The sequence below is a fragment of the Capra hircus genome, chromosome 21 (genome assembly GCF_001704415.2).
Source record: "Capra hircus breed San Clemente chromosome 21, ASM170441v1, whole genome shotgun sequence".
Classification (NCBI taxonomy): domain Eukaryota; kingdom Metazoa; phylum Chordata; class Mammalia; order Artiodactyla; family Bovidae; genus Capra; species Capra hircus.
This window is the reverse complement of record NC_030828.1, coordinates 6,239,706-6,260,101: the sequence shown is the minus strand read 5'-3', so window position 1 is coordinate 6,260,101 and position 20,396 is coordinate 6,239,706. Positions and strand designations below refer to the sequence as shown.

The 20,396-nt window shown below is 37.5% G+C and overlaps 1 protein-coding gene across 9 annotated transcripts in view; it reads left to right on the top strand.

Annotated features, from left to right (window-relative positions):
• MEF2A (myocyte enhancer factor 2A) overlaps positions 1 to 20,396 on the top strand; it is a 186,407-nt gene that overhangs the window by 27,146 nt on the left and 138,865 nt on the right. For 4 of the 9 annotated variants that reach the window (XM_018065836.1, XM_018065828.1, XM_018065832.1 and 1 more), the window contains exon 2: positions 6,056 to 6,141. The exons of the other annotated variants lie outside the window; for them this stretch is intronic. The gene's annotated coding sequence lies outside the window, so the exon portion shown is untranslated. The remainder of the gene's footprint in view (positions 1 to 6,055; positions 6,142 to 20,396) is intronic. 9 annotated transcript variants of the gene reach the window in all.

The following is a 20,396-nucleotide window of genomic DNA, read 5'->3' as shown; positions in this document are numbered from 1 at the left end:
CTGTGGTTATACATAGCTGTTAAAAGCATTCCTGGGTTCTAATCCTGGCTTTACTGCTTTATTGATTTAGCTGTATGACTTTGGCTAGTTGCTTCTTAGTATTTGTTTCCTCCTGAGGCTAATAATGAGAGGTTATGGTTAGCTTTACATCACTTTATATGTGTAAAGCAGTTAGGATACTGATTCAGTTCAGTTCAGTCGCTCAGTTGTGTCCGACTCTTTGCGACCCCATGCATCGCAGCACACCAGGCCTCCCTGTCCATCTGGTAAATACTCAAATGTTTTTGTTGCTGTTTAGTTATTATTAGTATCATTGTTACGTTAGGCCTTTGCTGGATACCTTTTCTCAACTTTTAATCCCCTCCCTATGATAGTACTTCTTTTCTGCTTTTTTTTTTTCTCATTGAAAAAACTTTATACTAACCTCCTGTGTATATTATATATCCTGTATTCACTATGTGTTGCACGTCACTTCCACTAGAATGTAAGTTCTCTTAAGTCAGGAATAGATATAGAAATTTATTCCTAGCACCTAGAAAAGTGTCGGGTATAGATTGGATGCTTAGTAAATGTTTTCTGAATGCATGCTGAAGTGTGTTCCAGATATTGACTAGATATTGGGGATACAGAAATGAATAAAGTACAAAAAAGTTCCTTCTGTTAAATAAGCATATAGTATAATAGACTCATACCTATAAAACTGTACTTAGTTTGCCCCCCCGTAAGTGATGGTAATGGTAAAGGATACCTGAGGATGCCTTCACAGAAGGTGTCATTGAACTGGACCTTTGGTCTACCTAAGAGACAAGGGGGAAAGCTGTTTCCAGTCAGAGGTCAAAACTTGAACAAAACTTAACAAGCCATTGTTACCTGGACTATGATAGCTTGTAGGCCAGGTTAACAACAGCGGTAACAGTTGAGGGAGAAGAAAATAGAGGGTGCTAGGAAATTGGTGGGGACCAGGTTTGGGAAAGCTGCCTCTTAGAGGTACCAGCTGTCTAGCTGTTGCCTGGACAGAGTAATGGGATTTGGATATTCAGTATGTGAAACTTAATGATAACTGACTGAACCACTTAACATTTTAGTTTTGGTTTTATTTTTTGAGGGTGAGGGTATATTTCTCACTATAAGAACTTGGTTTTTAGAATATTGCCTTTTAGCAACTATTTTAGAACTGCATATAAAACAAACTTGCCAATAACAATTAACTTATAGAGTTGAGGAATTAATATTTTTGATATAAGAATATGTACTATGTGTGTAATCATCAAATTTGTATTTAATGAGTTATTTACCAAGGGTCAGCTTGCTAAACTTTTAATTCCTTCTGTGACACTGACACAAATCTAGTGTCAAAGTACATTTAAAATAATTAGTTTTGTTTAGGCTGAGAACACATGAAAAATAGTTTTGTTTTGAATTATTAGATTTTAGAAGTTAGTACTGTAACTGTATTTGAGGACCTTTTTCTGAGTTCTACATTTCAGTACAATTAGATTGAAAGCAGAAATCAGGCTTCTAGCTCCTTTTAACTTCACAAAAAACAAAAGGCTTAGTTGTTTGTGTATGTGTGTGTTTTAACGTTCAAGTTTTTAATACTTAACTTGTTTATATAAAATGAATGTTTGGCATATTGTGGCTTTCCCCCTGCCTCTAAAAGGGGTGTACATTTCAGTTAGAAACAAAACTGCAGTACCACAATAATTAATACTACTGAATAAGATTAAAAATGTTAGTGTTTGTGTGGAGAAATTACCATTTTCATTTGATGAAGCAGATTTACTTGGAGATTGCCATAATTACTGAGTCATGCAATTCTAAATCGCTATTAGGTTGGTACAAAAGTAATTGACGATTTCAGACCTTGAATTTTAAATCGTTATAACTAGGCTCAAACACATCTTTATTAATAGAGATAGGAGCCATTATAATCAACACATTTTTGCCAATGAGAAATAAGTTTGTTTATTCCTGCAGCGTAAAAGTCCATGCTTTGGAAACTGTTGGAACTCTTTTTTGAGTCCTGCTGGTTGTTGAAGCATTTTCCCTCCAAAAAGTTGTCGAGATGCTTGAAAAAGTGGCAGCTGGTCGGCAAGCAGTCAAGTGAATGTGGTGGATGAGGCAAAACTTTGTAGCGTGGATTGTGTGACGAGCAGTTGGGTGTTGTCATGGAGAAGAATTGGGCCCATTCTTTTGACCAGTGCTGGCTGCAGGCATTGCAATTTTCTGTGCATCTCATTGATTTGTTGCATACTTCTCATATGTAATGGTTTCACCAGGATTCAGAAAGCTGTAGTGGATCAGACGGGCAGCAAACCACCAGTGACATGACCTTTTTTGGGTGCAAGTCTGACTTTAGAAAGTGATTTGGAGCTGCTTCTTGGTCCATCCACTGACCTCGTTGTTGCCGATTGTTGTATAAAATCCACTTCTCGTTGCGTGTCACCATCCACGCTAGAAATGGCTCAAGGTTGTTGTGTAGAATAAGAGAAGGTGACACTTCAAAACAATGTTCTTTTTTGATTTTTGGTCAGCTCAGGAAGCACCCACTGATTGAGCTTTTTCACCTTTCCAGTTTGCTTCACATGCTGAATGACCATAGAATGGTCAACACTGAATTCTTTGGCAACTTCTCCTTTAGTTGTAAGAGGATTAGCTTTGATGATCCTCTAAGTTGGTCACTGTCAACTTCTGATGGCTGGCCACTGTGCTCCTCATCTTCAAGGCCCTTGTCTTCTTAGCAAAACTTCTTGAACCACCACCGCACTGTACGCTCATTAGCAGTTCCTGGGCCAAATGCGTTGTTAACATTACGATTTTTCTCTGCTGCTTTACTACCCATTTTGAACTCGAATAAAAAAAATCAGTTGAATTTGCTTTTGATCTAACATCATTTCCCTAGTCTAAAATAAATATAAAATACACAGCAAGGTATCTTTTGCCCTTTCGTACTGTTCATGGGGTTCTCAAGGCAAGAATGCTGAAGTGGTTTGCCATTCCCTTCTCCAGTGGATGTTTTGTCAGAACCCTCCACCATGTTGACCCATCTGTATTGAGTGGCCATACACAGTATGGCTCATAGATTCATTGAGTTAAACAAGGCTGCAATCCATGTGATCAGTTTGGTTAGTTTTCAGTGATTGTGGTTTCCATTCTGTCTGCTCTCTGATGGGTGAGGATAAGAGGCTTGTGGAAGCTTCCTGATGGGAGGGACTGGCTGTGGGTAAAACTGAGTCTTGCTCTGGTGGGCAGGGCCATGCTCAGTGAATCTTCTAGTTCTGCTTCATTGATTTACCATCTACTTTGACATAAATAAACATTGACATAAACATCTACTTCATTGACATTAATATCTACTTCTGCATTGACTATGCTAAAGCCTGTGACACTGTGGATCACAGCAAACTGTGGGAAATTCTTCAAGAGATGGGAATACCAGACCACCTTCCCTACCTCCTGTGAAAACCTATATGCAGGTCAAGAGGCAACACAGAACAATGGACTAGTTCCAAATTGGGAAAGGAGTATGCCAGGGCTGCATATTGTCCCCTGCTTATTTAACTTACATGCAGAGTACATCATGTGAAACGCTGGATTGGATGATGTGCAAGCTGGAATCAAGATTGCCAGGAGAAATACCAATAACCTCAGATATGCAGATGATACCACCCTTATGGCAGAAAGTGAAGAGGAACTAAAGAGCCTCTTGATGAGTGTGAAACAGGGGAGTGAAAGAAACTGGCTTAAAATTCAACATTTAGAAAACTAAGATCATGGCATCTGGTCCCGATAGTTCATGGCAAATAGATAGAGAACAGTGGAAACAGTGATAGACTTTATTTTCTAGGGCTCCAAAATCACTGTGGACCATGCCTGCAGCCATCAAATTAGATGATTGCTTCTTGAAAGGAAAGTCCCTTGGATTGCGAGGAGATCAAACTAGTGAATACTAAAGGAAATCAATCCTGAATGTTCATTAGAAGGACTGAAGCTGAAACTCCAATACTTTGGCCACCTGATGTGAAGAGCTGAGTCATTGGAAAAGACCCTGATGCTGGGAAAGATTGAGAGCAGGAGAAGGGGATAATGGAGTACCAGATGGTTGCATGGCATCACTGGCTCACTGGACATGAGTTTGGGCAGGCTCAGGGAGATGGTGGAGTACAGGGAGGCCTGGTGTGTTGTGGTCCATGGGTTGGAAAGAGTCGGACACGACTGAGTGACTGAACAACAACAACACAGCAAGTAATAAGTCATTAAAAGTGAAGTCACTCAGTCGTGTCCGACTCTTTGCGACCCCATGGACTGCAGCATACTACGCTCCTCTGTCCATGGGATTTTCCAGGCAAGAGTACTGGAGTGGGTTGCCATTTCCTTCTCCAGAGGATTTTCCTAACCCAGGGATTGAACCCAGGTCTCCTGCACTGTAGGCAGACGCTTTACTGTCTGAGCCACCAGGGAAGTCCCTAATAAGTCATTAGCCAAAAAAAAAGGTGAGAAATGCATATTAAAATGATGTATAACTTTACCCACATTTATTTAAAAATGTATTGCAATATCAAATAGCAAAGTTCAACAGTGCAGAATTGCAGTTACTTTTTGCACCAATTGAATAGATTAACATTATAATTTACCTGGCCAACCAGGGTGAGGAGAGGCTTACATCTTTCTCTTTCCACCGAAGTGTCTTGCTACTGGAGCTTCCCTCATAGCTCAGTTGGTAAAGAAGCCACCTGCAATGCCAGAGACCTCAGTCTTGCTTCTATTTCCAAGCAGAAGTGTAACAAGACTGGAGATCATTCTTTATGCACTACACCATTGGTTAGCATTCTCTAGTGTTCCTTTATTAATGTGAATAATAGACATTATTCAGTTTCATACTTGTTTTTGCCTTTTTATAAAAGTTCATTTTTGTTGTTCCCTTTAAAAGAATGGAAACTCTTAAATATATGCAATTGCATTGCTGCTGCTGCTAAGTCGCTTCAGTCGTGTCCAACTCTGTGCGACCCCATAGACAGCAGCCCGCCAGGCTCCCCCGTCCCTGGGATTCTCCAGGCAAGAATACTGGAGTGGGTTGCCATTTCCTTCTCCAGTGCATGAAAGTGAAAAGTGAAAGTGAAAAGTGAAAGTGAAAGTCAGTCATGTCCGACTCTTAGCGACCCCATGGACTGTAGCCTACCAGGCTCCTCCGTCCATGGGACTTTGCAGGCAAGAGTACTGGAGTGGGGTGCCATTGCCTTCTCCGGCAGTTGCATTGACTACATACATATTTTATGGCAGTATAAGACACTGACCCTTTGACAGTTTTTTCCCTAAGTGAGAACGTGATACAGTGAATATTTTCAACTATTTTATGAGAACGTAAGTTCAGTAGGCTCTGTGTATCATGTAAGTGTAAAGTATATCTTGGGATACAGAGGGTAGGAAAATGAGACCTGGGACACCAATTTGTGGATCTTGGCATGGGTAGAATATTACTAAACATTTTAAGAAAACTTGAAAAATTGGATTAGTGACATTAGAAATGCCCAGTTGGCTAACATTATGTTTTTATTAGCCAGATAAAACAACTGAGTTGTAAAGATGTATTTTCCAAGTGCTGATGAACCTGTTGCTGGGCAGGAATAGACACACATATGAGAATGGACTTGGTGGACACAGTAGTAGGGAGGAGAGTGGGATGGATTGAGAAAGTAGCATTGAAACATACACGATGCTGCATGTGAAACAGATGGCTGCGGGAAGTTACTGCATAACACAGCTCAGCCTGGTGCTCTGTGATGATCTCAGAGTTGGAATGGGCAGAGGGAGGGGACATATGTATACTTACTGCTGATTCACATTGTTGTATGGCAGAAACCAACAACGCTGTAAAGCAATTATCCTCCAGTTAAAAATTAAAAATTTAAACATTATTTTTCTATTCAGTAAGTATTTGTAGAACTATCCGCCAGGGGTAGTGTTGAGTGTTGAAATTTGTAGTGATGAAATTATGTTTAATTTTGTTTTAGAGTTAAGAATAACCCACTTAATATATATATATTTTTTAATTAAGGAATTGGACTTTGTAAAAAAGGAACAAAGAAGAGTTTGCTGCAAGGATCACATCTAAGTGCACTTTTTGCTGATACATCACTTCTAGTAAGACATTTTTTTTTCATTTTTCTGTGTTATGAAGTACATAAATACAATGGGAATCTTTTTGAAAAAAAAATCGACTGTCTCGTGAGCTTGAATAACAGTCATTTTGGAGTTTACTTAGGGGATTAATATAGATTAATTAAGGAAATGTGTAAAATCCAGTCTGATATTCACATACACACAATATATGTAATATTGTATGATGACAGTTTCTTGAATAGTGACACTGCTGAGATAATTCCAGACTTTTACATCTTTTCCACTTTCATCTTCCATGACAATTACACATATTTGAAAATAAAGAAAATCTATGGTCCATACATACTGAGACAATAAGTTGGCAGATTAGAGGGATTTTCAAATGAAAGACAAAGTGGACAGGTCTAGCCATATTTCTTGAAAGGTAGACGGATTGAAGGAAAAAATTAAGCAAATTTAAGAAATCTTTTAAACGTGAACTTTTTTTGTGACTTATTTTTTGCCTTAACTCATACGCCCATATTTGCAGAGTTCTGGAGTAGGCTATTTTGACTTAAAAACTTACATTGGCCTAGCTTAATTATTTCAATATGCTAGTAAGATGTGTAGTTCTCAAAAAGCTTTCATAAGTGAAACTTCACCTGAATTCTGTTTTCTGTTCAAAATGGAAGAGAAGTGAGTTATAGTAATGTTAGAATGTTGCAAAATAATGTAATTTTGCAAAACATGAGGGGATGGTTTTTGGTGTGTCATATGTTCACACTGACATTCTATTAGATACAATTGATCAAGCCTGATGGTTATGTCAGTAAACCTTGTGAAAGTTACTTAGAATATTGTCTGTTGTTACTATTCTTTTCATTTTAAGAATAGTTTTGCTACTTAATGTAAGGTTTAAATTTTTCCTTCAGTGGTAGAAAGAACTTTTATGAACTTACAAAATGAGTTTTTTCTTATAATACTTTATTCTGATATCAAGCTTCCTATGGGTATACATTTTTCTTGTTAAATCTTGACTGCAGAACAACCCATTTTATGATATTCTTCAGGTTAGGGAGCTAGGGGAAAAGGTATTTTTTTAATTGAAAAGTATCCTTTAGTTGAAAACTTGTATATGCACAGGAAGAATGGGGGAAATGAAGTTTAATTCACATTTTAAAATATAAATCTTGTTTAATTCAAATTTTAAAATATAAGTCTTGTTTAGTTTTCTAGAAATCTTTCAGTGTTTGATTTTTTTCTTTTCTCATCTCATATGTATATATTTTGTTCACTAATAGCTCAACACTGAGTGATTTGAATTAAAGCACTGCAGGAATTTAGCCACTTCCATTCCAGAGAATTTTCCCTATAATTTCCCTGTATTTCTGTATCTTCCCCTGAACCTCTGGTGGCTATGACCATAGCTTTAGCTGTTGTATTTGCTTCAGGGAGTTGTCTATGATAACTTCTTTTACTCAGTTCTAAAGATTATTCTTTATAGCAGGCTTTGCATGGTTCTGAGAGATGTGATTGAATTAAGAACTACTTGGCTTGGAGTTACTGAGTACTTAGAGGGAAATGCTCTTTCCTTTTGAGTAGTTTCAAATGTTGACTTAAGAACATCAGATTTGTTTTCCTTAATGATTATTCTGCCCTAATTTGAAGTAGAAATTGGAGGAATTGGCATAGATATTGGGCAATATTTTCCCTACCTTTTTTCTTTTTCTTCAAGTCTTGAAACTGCTTTAGGCTCTTACATTTTAAGTCTTTTATCTCATTTGAGTTAATTTTAATGTATGGTATTACATAAGAGATGAGATTTATTTCTTTGCCTATGAAAGTCAAATTGTTCAAGAAGCATTATTGAAAAGGTTGTTATTTTTCCCTACTGAACTACCTTGGCAACTTTGTTGAAAATCAGTTGACATTATATGTGGGCCTATTTCAGAACCCTATTATATCTATTGATCTATGTATCTATCCTTATGACGTTACTGTCCTGATTATCATAGCTTTATGTAAGTCCTAAAATCAGGGAGTGTAAACCCTCCACCTTTGCTCTTTTGTTTCAAGGTTGTTTTCTAGCCTGTTTTTTCCATTTCTCTGTATTTTAGAATTACCTTATCATTTTCTGCAGAGAAGCCTTAACAAGATTTTGATTATGAATGCTGTTATCATGGAGGCTAATTGGGAGCGAATTGATTTCTTAAGGATGTTGAGTCTTCTGTTGCATGAACTTGGTATCTCTCCCCATTTAAGTTGTCTTTAGTTTCTCAGCAATATTTTGTAGTTTTCACTGTAAAGATATTGCATATATCTTGTTGGTCTCTGTTTCCTATTTTTATGTTATTGTAAATGGTTATGTAATATCAGTTCCAACTGTTTGTTTTTAGTATACAACAATATAATAGATTTTGGCATAAAACCTTGTAATTTATGATTCTGCTAAACTCACTAGTTCTGGTGGCAGTTTTGTGGATTCTTTCAGATATTCTGGGCAGACCCTCATCTTGTCTGTAAATAGACTATTTCACTTCTACCTTTTCAATTTTTATACCTTTTACTTCTTTTGTTGCTTTATTGCACTGCCTAGTAGTCTCAGTGCAATGTTAAATAGAAGTGATGAGCTGACATTGTTGCCTTACTCCTGATCTTAGGTCTTTTACCATTAAGTACATTGTACAACAATGTATATATGTTGTATGTAAATTGTTGTAAAAATTCAGATTTGTGTTAATGAGAGATGCTTTCATATATGTTCATGGTATACATGGGTTTGTAGTTTCCTAAAAAATTTTTAATTGTAGGATATTTGCTTTATAATGTTGTGTTGGTTCCTGCTGTACAGCAGCATGAATCAGCTGTAAATATGACTCTGTGGATCACAGTAAACTGTGGAAAATTCTGAAAGAGATGGGAACACCAGACCACCTGACCTGCCTCTTAAGAAATCTGTATGCAGGTCACGAAGCAACAGTTAGAACTGGACATGGAACAACAGACTGGATCCAAATAGGAAAAGGAGTACGTCAAGGCTGTATATTGTCACCCTGCTTCTTTAACTTCTATGCAGAGTACATCATGAGAAACGCTGGACTGGAAGAAACACAAGCTGGAATCAAGATTGCCGGGAGAAATATCAATAACCTCAGATATGCAGATGACACCACCCTTATGGCAGAAAGGAAAAGGAACTAAAGAGCCTCTGGTGAAAGTGAAAGAAGAGAATGAAAAGTTTGGCTTAAAACAGCATTGAAAAAATGAAGTTCATGGCATCTTGTCCCATCACTTCGTGGTAAATAGATGGGGAAACACTGCAAACAGCAACAGACTTTATTTTCTTGGGCTCCAAAATCACTGCAGATGGTGACTGCAGCCATGAAATTAAAAGGCCCGTGCTCCTTGGAAGAAAAGTTATGGCCAACCTAGACAGCATATTAAAAGGCAGAGACATTACTTTGCCAACAAAGGTCCATCTAGTCAAGGCTATGATTTTGCCAGTAGTCATGTATGGATGTGAGAGTTCGGCTATAAAGAAAGGGGAGCACTGAAGAACTGATGCTTTTGAACAGTAGTGTTCACAGTTCAAAGGAAGAGAAGACCCTTGGGAGTCCCTTGGACTGCAAGGCGATCCAACCAGTCCATCCTAAAAGAGACCAGTCCTGAGTGTTCATTGGAAGGACTGACGTTGAAGCTGAAACTCCAATACTTTGGCCACCTGATATGAAGAGCTGACTCCTTGGAAAAGACCCTGATGCTGGGAAAGATTGAAGGCAGGGGAAGAAGGGGATGACAGAGGATGAGATGGCTGGATGGCATCACCAACTCGATGGACATGAGTTTGAGTGAACTCCGGGAGTTGGTGATGGACAGGGAGGCCTGGCGTGCTGCGGTTCATGGGGTCGCAAAGAATCAGACACGAATGAACGACTGAACTGTACTGAATACATATATCCCCTCTCTTGAGCCCCTCTCCCACTGCTCACATCCCACCCATCTAGGTCGTCACAGAGCATCAAGCTGAGCTCCCTGTATTACACAGCAGCTTCCCGCTAGCTTAACTGTTTTGCACATGGTAGTGTGTATATGTCAGTGCTGCTCTCTCAGTTCGTCCCACCTTCTCCTTGCCCTCCTGTGTCCATAAGTGTGTTTATATCTGCATCTCTATTTCTGCCCTGCAGATAGGTTCGTCAGTACTACTTTTCTAGATTCCATGTATATGCAATAATTCATTCTGTATGGCAGACTCTATGTTTATGCACTTCGTTACAGCTGACTCAGTTTTGTTCCTTTTTATGGATGAGCAGTATTCTATTCTATATATGTACCACAGCTTCTTTATCCGTTCATCGGTTGATGGACGTCTAGGTTGCTTCCATGTCCTGGTTATTGTAAATAGTGCTACAGTGAACACTGGGGTACTTATGTCTTTTTGAATTTGGTTTTCTTAGGGTGTATGCTCAATAGTGGGGTCTGGGTCATATGGTAGATTTATTCCTAGCTTTTAAAAGAATCTCCATATTGTTCTCCACAGTAGCTGTATCAATTTACATTCCCACCAGCAGTGCTAGAGGGTTCCCTCTTCTCCACATCCTCTCCAGCATTTATTGTTTGTACATTTTGTGATGATGGCCATTCTGACCACTGGGAGGCGATACTTTATTGTGGTTTTAATTTGTGTTTCTCTGATGGTGAGTGATGTTGAGCATCTTTTCATGTGATTGTTGGCCATCTGTATGTCTTCTTTGGAGAAATGTCTGCTTAGGTTTTTGGCCCATTTTTTGATTGAGTCGTTTATTTTTTCTGAAGGTGAGCTGCATGAGCTGCTTGTGTATTTTGGAGATTAATCCTTTATCCATTGCTTCATTTGTGATTATTTTCTCCCAGTCTGAGGGTTGTCTTTTCATCTTGTTTATAGTTTTGTTTGCTGTGCAAAAGCTTTTATGTTTAATTAGGTCTTATTTGTTTATTTTTGTTTTTATTTCCATTACTCTAGGAGCTGGATCAAAGAGGATCTTGCTTTAATTTATGTAAAAGAGTGTTCTGCCTATGCTTTGTGTTAAGAGTTTCACAGTGTCTGACCTTGCATTTAGGTCTTTAATCCATTTTGAGTTTATTTTTGTGTATGACAATAGGAAGTGTTCTAATTTCATTCTTATTATGTGTAGCTGTGCAGTTTTCCCAGCATCATTAATTGAAGAGGCTGTCTTCTCCATTGTATATTCTTGCCTCCTCTTTCGAATATAAGGTGCCCTTAGGTGTGTGGGTTTATCTCTAGGCTTTCTATCTTGTTCTTTTGGTCTTTATTTCTGTTTTTGAGCCAGTACCATACTGTCTTGATGACTATAGCTTTGTAGTATAGTCTAAAGTCAGGAAGGTTGATCCTTCTAGCTCTGTTTTTCTTTCTCAAGATTGGTATGTAGTTTTTTAAAATAATGTCTTTGTCTGGTTTTTATATCAGGATAATAGAATAAGTTAGAAAGATTTTCTTCTCAAAAAGTTTTTATATAGTTGTTGTTCTTCTCTAAGTGTTTGGTGGTAGTGTTCAGTCACCACTCGTATCCACTCTTTGCAACCCCATGGACTGCAATGTGCCAGGCCTCCCTGTCGCTCACCATCTCCTGAAGTTTGCCCAAGTTCATGTCCATTGCTTTGGTGATGCCATCCAGCCATCTCATCCTCTTATGCCCTTTTCTCCTGCTCTCAATCTTTCCCAGCATCAGGGACTTTTCCAGTGAGTCAGCTCTTGGCCTCAGATGACCAGAATACTGGACTTCTAGCTTCCGCATTAGTCCCTCCAAGTACTCAGAGCTGATCTCCCTCAAGATTGACTGATTTCATCTTGCTGTCCAGGGGACTCTGAAAGAGTCTTCTCCAGCACCACGGTTCGAAGGCATCAGTTCTTTGTTACTCTGCCTTCTTTACAGTCCAGCTCTCACAACCATATGTGACCACTGGGAAGACCATAGTCTTGACTATACGCAGCTTTGTTGGCAGAGTGATGTCTCTGCTTTTCAACATACTGTCTAGGTTTGTCATAGCATTCTTGTTAAGAAGCAGACATCTTCTGATCTGATGGCTACAGTCACCATCTGCAGTGATTTTAGAGCTCAGGAAGAGGGAATCTGTCACTACTCCTTTTCCCCTTTTGTTTGCCGTGAAGTAATGGGGATAGATGTCATGATCTTAGTTTTTTTAATATTTAGTTTTAAGCCAGCTCTTTCACTCTTCTCCTTCACCCTCATTAAGAAGCTCTTTAGTTCCTCTTTGATTTCAGCCATTAGAGTGGTATCATTTGCATATCTGAGGTTGCTGGTGTTTCTCCTGCCTATCTTGATTCCAGGTTGTAACTCATTCAGCCTGACATTTCTCATGATGTGCTCAGCATATAGATGAAACAAATAAGGTGACAGAAGACAACCCTGTCGTACTACTTTCTCAAGCTTGACCCAGTCAGTTTTTCCTTTGTTACTTCCTGACCCACATACAGGTTTCTCAGGAGACAGGTAAGATGGTTTGGTATTCCCATCTCCTTTAAGACTTGAATTACCATGATGTTGAATGGCTTGCCTTGGAAACAACTGAGATCATTCTCTCATTTTTGAGGCTGTACCCAAGTACTGCGTTTTGAGCTCTCTTGTTGATTATGAGGGCCATTCCATTTCTTCTGTGGTATTCTTGCCCACAGTAGTAGATGATAATGGTCATCTCAATTAAATTCACCCATTCCTGTCCATTTTAGTTCACTGATTCCTAAGATATCGATGTTTATTCTTACCATCTCCGGCTGGACCACCTGCAATTTGCTTTGATTCATGGACCTAACATTCCAGGTTCCTATCAGTAATGTTCTTTGCAGCATTGGATTTTACTTTGATCACCAGACATCCACTACTGAGCATTGTTTCTGCTTTTCCCAACTGCATCATTCTTTCTGGGGCTATTAGTAGCTCTCCACTCTTCCCCAGTAGCATATTGGACACCTTCAGATCTGGGGGATTCTTCTTTCGGTGTCATATCTTTTTGTCCATTTATACAGTTCATGAGGTTCTCATAGCAATTATACTAGGGTGATTTGCTGCCCCAGTGTTTGGTAAAATTCACCAAAGTAGATCTCTGGCCTTGGAGTTTCTTTGTGGGGAGATTTTAAATTGTGGATTTGATTTATTTGGTTGAATAAATTGATATTGGCCTATGCAGATATATATTAATTTTTTTGAATAGCTTTAGTTTATGTGTCTTAAGGAATTTGTTTTTACATAGGTTGTCTAATTTATTGGCATGAAGTTTCATATTTCTTTATTCTTTAATGTTTGAAGGATCTATAGTGATATCCTGTCTTTCTAGTATTTGAGACCACCATTTTCTAAAGGAGCACTTAATATTTAAAATTTTTTCTCTGTCTGCATCATACAGAGTATCTTTACATGTGTTTGTACACATGAAGTTAAAAGAATTCTTAAGCTCCTTTGTGATTTTTTTCTTGGACCTATATAATTTCCAAATAGTTCCTTAATTTTCTAGTTTTCTCTAATAGTTTTTTAATTTAATTCTGTTGTGGTTCAGTAACATACTTCCTATGTTTATTATAGAGTGCAGAATGTTGTCTGTAAACAAATGTTTTGTGTATGCTTAATAAGAATGTGTATTCTGTATTGTTGAGTGAAGCTTTCTAAAAATATTAGTCAGATTGATTGGTAGTGTTCTTCAAGATTTGTCCCTTCTGATTTTCCATTTGTTGCAGTAATTGCTGAGAGAAGGGTTTGGAAATCTTCAGCTTTAATTGTGAATTTGTCTTTTTCTCCCTTCACTTACTGATTCATGTATTTTGAAACTCTGTTAATAGGTATATGCATTTTAAAACATGTTTTTGATGAATTGAGCCTTCTGACTTGAAATAGCCCTCTTTATCTCTGGTAATATGTTGTGAAGTTATTTCTGAAATAAATTGTAAAGTTCTTGACAGAAAGTCTGCTGTTATTTTTTGTTGCCTCATATGTAAACTTTCTATTTTGTTTGATTGCTCTTCAGCTTTACAGCTTTTTCAGTGATTGTGATTATGATGTCATTTGATTATAATTTTTTATCAATTATATGCCTTCATATGGTTTTCTTTGAGAAAATGATGTTTTAGTGTTTTTGAGTGTTTTTTGGTAACCAAATTTAGAAACATTGGCCACTATTTCTTCCCAGTATCCACTAATCCTAGGCAGTATTTTGGAGGGAGGGAATTTCAGTTAAACAGTTGAGATTGTTTTTTGGCCCTTGACTCCCTATCCCCTTTCATTATTTGAATAGTTAATGTCATGTTTCTAGGTTCACTGATTTTTTGTTTTTTCAGTGTATACTCTGTTCTTACTGTATCCAGTGTGTTTTTTTATTTCTCATGATTATTTTTTAATTATGAGTTTTAGATGATTTTTCCTCTCTCTTCAACCTATTTATGTTTTGCCATATTAATAATTTAACCTGAAACATTAAAAACAAATTCATAGTGAGAAGTGATATTTTGGTGTTATGATTTTAGAAAGGACACAGTATTTAGTATCTCTTTGAATATAAAGGTTATACACTTATAGCTATTGTTTGAAAATGCAGTTTTGCATTAACTTTTAGTTGCCTTAACTTTTCTAAAAGGTAGTCTTTTGGATGTGGTATAGCCAGGCCACAGCTAGCCCTTGCAGAGTTAGATAAAAGCTCTTTTCTCAGTTTTAGATGGATGATGCTGTCTACCAGGGTTCAGGGTTTAGAGAGTGGAGAACAAACTGGATTCAGTCCCTGCTTTCCTTCACTCGGCCATATGTCCATGTGCAGAGTACAGCCTCCATCTTTATTCATGTTGCTTTGAGACCTTATGATTTCTTGCCTTTCTTATGATACAGTTATAGCATTAGAAATGTTTTCTCAGGCCAGAATATCTATCACAATATCCACAAGTTTGTTAGGCAATCTCTTTTGTAGTTAGTATGGGATTATTTTCTCAATGCTTTCTGTACTTTGTACCATTATTGATCTTATTTCTTGAATTGTATGTTAATGTTGTTGAATTTTACCTAAAATTTATAGCATTAAAGTCAGAGCTTCATAAAATTTAGTGTAATTGTTTGTAGGGCATATTTTGCGTTTACATAAGTTATATAGCAAAACTGCATTTTCAAATAATAGCTATAAGTGTATAACCTTTATATTCAAAGTAAAATTTGTTTTCCTTGTTGAATCATGTCATTAAATACTGACTAGTAGCCATCACTATGTTCACAACATATCTTTGTATTTTTAAAATGTGTAGTTAGGATTCAGTATGTGCAATTTTGGATGAAATGGAATGCTTTGCTCATTTTCCATAAAACAATAGTTAAGTGATAGTCTTAATTTAGAATTTGAATTTCTGCCTGGATTTAATTGTTTGTAAACAATAATTAAAGCATTCTATTTTAGAGGAAGAAAAAATGTTCTTATATTAAAATTAACTGAAAGATAATTCTGTAGGAGCAGGGAATCTCTAATTGCATTGAAACTTACAGTAAAATAGTCTCCCTCAAGTTCCTGTGACTATGAGAATGAGTGGTTATTTTGTTATATAGTTTATAAGGAAATGCAAGACATCATTTGTGCCTGTGTGTGAATGTGCGGTTGCATTGCCCACTGAAAATTGGGATGAAAACTGGCACTGCTTGATTTTTTTGAATATTTTTTTATTAAAGTGGATGACTACTAGAGTTTCTTGCTTGTTTAGATCAGTTTTTTCCCCTTGTGTGCTGTGATCCTGTATTAAGTTGCTTCAGTTGTATCTGACTCTTTGTGACCCTATGCACTGTAGCCTACCAGGCTCCTCTGTCCATGGGATTCTCCAATCAAGAACACTGGAGTGGATTGCCATGCCCTTCTCCAGGGGATATCAACCCGGGGATTTGAAAGCCCTTTTCTTTTTGTAGTAGATAAAAATTAAAGGACCTATGACATTCATGTTTAAATGCAATAAAAAAATAACATGCTACTAAAAAACCAGTGGGTCAGCAATGAGATCAAAGAAATCAGTTAATACCTCGAGACAAATGACAATGAAAATAGAGTCTTACAAAATCCATGGGATGCCCAGAAGTAATTTGATGAGACATAGTGATATAGTTCATAGTGATATAGACTTTCCTCAAGAAACAAGAAAAATCTCAATGAATAATCCAACCTATCACCTAAAAGAATTAGAAAGAGAAGAAACAAAACCCAAAGTCAGCAGAAGGAAGGAAATTAATATGAGTGGAAACAAATAAAATAGAGATCAACAAGTAATAAAAAAGATCAATAAAACCAAGAGCTGGTTTTGTGAAAGGATATACAAATTCGACAGGCCTCTGGCTAGGCTCACCAAAAAGAAAAGAAAGAAAACCCAAAGAAATAAGATATGAAAGAAGAAAAATAACAACTGATACTATAGAAATACAAAAAACTATAAGATAATATTATGAACAATTATATACCAGCAAACTGTACAGTCTAGAAAAAATGAACAAGTTCTAGAAGCATATAGCCTACTAAAACTTAATGAAAAAGAAGTAGATAATTTGAATAGATGAAACACTAGATGTGAAATAGAATCTGTAATTGAAAAAAAAGCAAACTTGCAAACAAAAGTTCAAGACCAGATGGCTTCACTGGGAAATTCTACTAAACATACAGAGAACTTACACCAATCTTTCTTAAAGTCTTCCAAAAGATTAAATAGGAAGGAACACTCCCAAAGTCATCCTATGATGCCACCATCACCCTGATACCAAAACCAGACAAAGACACAACCAAAAAAGAAAATTACAGGCCAGTATCTTTGATGAATATAGATACAAAAATTCTGAACAAAATTAGCAACCCAAATCCAGCAACACATAAAAATACACTACAAACAGATTGGATTTATCCCAGGGTATGTGAACAAGGATGGTTCACGTACACAAATCAATCAATGTGACACTCTACATTAAGAAAAGAAGAGACAAAATCCACATGATCATCTTAATAAGTGCAGAAAAAAATCATCATCCGTTTGTGATAAAAACTCACACCAAAGTGGGTATCAGTTCAGTTCAGTTGCTCAGTCATGTCCGACTCTTTGCGACCCCATGAATCGCAGCACGTCAGGCTTCCCTGTCCATCACCAACTCCCGGAGTTCACTCAGACTCACGTCCATTGAGTCAGTGATGCCATCCAGCCTTCTCATCCTCGGTCGTCCCCTTCTTCTCCTGCCCCCAATCCCTCCCAGCATCAGTCTTTTCCAGTGAGTCAGCTCTTCGCATGAGGTGGCCAAAGTATTGGAGTTTCAGCTTTAGCATCATTCCTTCCAAAGAAATCCCAGGGTTGATCTCCTTCAGAATGGACTGGTTGGATCTCCTTGCAGTCCAAGGGACTCTCAAGAGTCTTCTCCAACACCAAAAGTGGGTATCGTGGGAACATATCTGAACATAATAAAAGCCATTTATGACAAGTTCATAGCCAACATAATACTCTGGTGAAAAGCTGAAAGCCTTCCTGCTAGTTTATGAGCAAGCCAAGGGATCCCACTCTTACACTTCTTTTCAACATAATATTGGAAGTCCTAGTCACAGTAGTCAGACAAGAAAAAGAAAAGGTATGCACATTGGAAGGGAAGGGGTAAAATTGTCCTTATTTATAGATAACATAATACTCTGTATTATTATTGTTGATCAGTGGCTCAGTTGTGTCTGACACTTGGTGACCTCGTGGACTACAGTACACCAGGCTTCTCTGTCCTTAACCATCTCCCAGAGCTTGCTAAAACTCATGTCCATCCAGTTGGTGATGCCATCCAACATCCTCTGTCATCCTCCTGCCCTCAGTCTTTCTTAGCTTCAGGGTCTTTTCTAATGAGTCAGCTCTTCACATCAGGTTGCCAAAGTATTAGAGCTTCAGCTTCAGCATCAATCCTTCCAATGAATATTCAGGATTGATTTCCTTTAGGATTGACTGGTTAGATCTCCTTGCAGTCCAAGGGGCTCTCAGAGTCTTCTCCAACTCCACAGTTCAAAAGCATCAGTCTTTCGGTGCTCAGCCTTTCTTTATGGTCCAACTCTCATATCCATACATGACTACTGGAAAAATCATAGCTTTGACTAGATGGGTCTTTGTTGGCAAAGTAATGTCTCTTCTTTCTAATGTGCTGTCTAGGTTTGTCAGCTTTTCTTCCAAGCATCAAGCATTTTTTAATTTCATGACTGCAGTCACCATCTGCCAAAACCCTAAAGACTCTACACAAAAATTAATACGTGAAATCAGCAAGGTAGCAGGATATAAGATTAATATACACAAATGTGTTGCATTTCTTTACAGTAACAATTTTTCAGAAAGAGAAAATTTAAAAAAAATCCCATTTAGAATCACATCAAAGAAATACCTAGGAATAAATCTAACTGAAGAGGTGAAAGACCTGTATGCTAAAACTATAAGACATTGATAAAGGAAATTGAAGGTGATTCAGAGAAATAGAAATATATCCTATACTGTTGGATTGGAAGAGTGAATATTATTAAAATGGCCATACCTCAAAGTAATCTAGTGATTTATTGCAATCCCTATAAAAATACCGATGACATTTTTTTTTTCACAGAAATACATCAAATACTAAAATTTGTATGAAACCATAGAAGACCCCGAACTACCAAAACAGTCTTGAGGCAAAAGAAGAAAGCTGGAGACAAAACCCTCCCAGACTTTAGAGACTACCACAAAGCTACAGTAATCAAAATAGTATGGTATTGGCACAAAAAATAGACATAATAGATCAATGGAACAGAATAGAGGGCCCAGAAATAAGCCTATGCACCTTCAGTCAGTCTTAGAGGAGGCAAGAATGTACAGTGGAGAAAAAAATGGTCTCATTGATCAGTGGTGTTGGGAAAGCTGGGCAGCTGCATGTGAAGTTAGAACACACCCTCACACTGTGCACAAAAATAAACTCAAAATGCTTTAGAAATATAAGACATGTCACTATAGAACTCCTAGAATAGGACATAGGTAAAACAGTCTCTGACATAAATCATAGCAATATTTATGTATATCAGTCTTCCAAGGTGAAAGAAATAATAGCAAAAATAAGCAAATGGGAGCTAATCAAACTTAAAAGTTTTTGCACAGCAAAGGAAACGATCAACAAAACAGAAAAACAACCTGTGGAATGGGGGAAGATATTTGCAAATGACCATCAGGGACTTAATTTCCAAAATATGCAAGCAGTTCATAAAATTCAGTATAAGAGAACAATCTAATCAGAAAATGGGCGGAAGAACTAAGTAGATGTTTCACCAAAGGAGATACACAGATGGTCAGTAGGTACATGAAAAGATGCTCAATTTTGCTAATTATTAGAGAAGTGCGAATCGAAACTACAGTAACATATCACCTCATGCTGGTCAGAATGGCCATCATCAAAAAGTCTACAGATAATAAATGCTGGAGAGACTGTGGAGAATAGGAAACCTTCTACACTGTTGATGGCAATGTAAATTGGTGTTGCCACTATAAAAAATAGTATGAAGGTTCCCTGGAGGTTCTTAAAAACCAAAAATGGAATTATTAATGCTGTATGATTCAGCAGCCTTACCCGGAGTTTGTATCTGGAAAAGACAAAAACTCTTAATTCAGAAAGACAGACAGATGCACCCCGGTGTTTATAGCAGCACCATTCACAATAGCCAAGACATGGAACCAACTTAAGTGTCCATTGGATAAAGAATAGACGAGGAAGATTGGAGAGAGAGAGAGAGAGAGAGAGAGAGAGTGAGTGTGTGTGTGTGTGTGTGTGTAGTATGTATAGCTATCATGCAAAGTAGTAGAGAATATCATGCAGAGCGAGGTTTGTCAAAGACAATTATCATATGGTATCACATGTGGAATCTGAAAAATAATACAAATGAATCTATTTACAAAACAAACAGACTCACACACAGAAAACAGTCTTACAGTTACAAAGGGGAAAAGGGATGAGGAGAGGTAAATTGGGAATCTGAGATTGACAGATACTTGCTGCTATATATAAAATCAGTTCAGTTCAGTCTCTCGGTCATGTCTGACTCTTTGTGACCCCATGGACTGCAGCATGCCAAGCTTTCCTGTCCATTGCCAACTCCTGGAGCCTACTCAGACTCATGTCTATCTAGTCGGTGATGCCATCCAACCATTTCATCCTCTGTAGGTAGGCAATAAGGATTTACTTCATAGCACAGGAAACTATATTCAGTATCTTAAAATAACCTATAATGGAAAATAATATGAAAATTATATGTTT